Here is a 244-nt window from a genome sequence, read left to right on the forward strand (position 1 = left end):
TACTGGGCCCCACTCCTTTACAGGTATCTGGGTCTGGGTTCTGGGTCACTATCCCCACCTCGATTCTTTAATAGTAAAAGTAATGCTAGTTATAATATTGAATTCCTGCAGGACCAGGCACTGTCAAATGATAATTACTAAGACTTTGGAAAATAAGCAAAAAGAAAACCACAATTCTCATCTCCCAGGTATACACAGTTAATCCTTAGGTATATTTTATGTGTATGTGTTAAATTCTTTCAGG

Source organism: Myotis brandtii, unplaced genomic scaffold (genome assembly GCF_000412655.1).
Source record: "Myotis brandtii unplaced genomic scaffold, ASM41265v1 scaffold1105, whole genome shotgun sequence".
Lineage (NCBI taxonomy): Eukaryota > Metazoa > Chordata > Mammalia > Chiroptera > Vespertilionidae > Myotis > Myotis brandtii.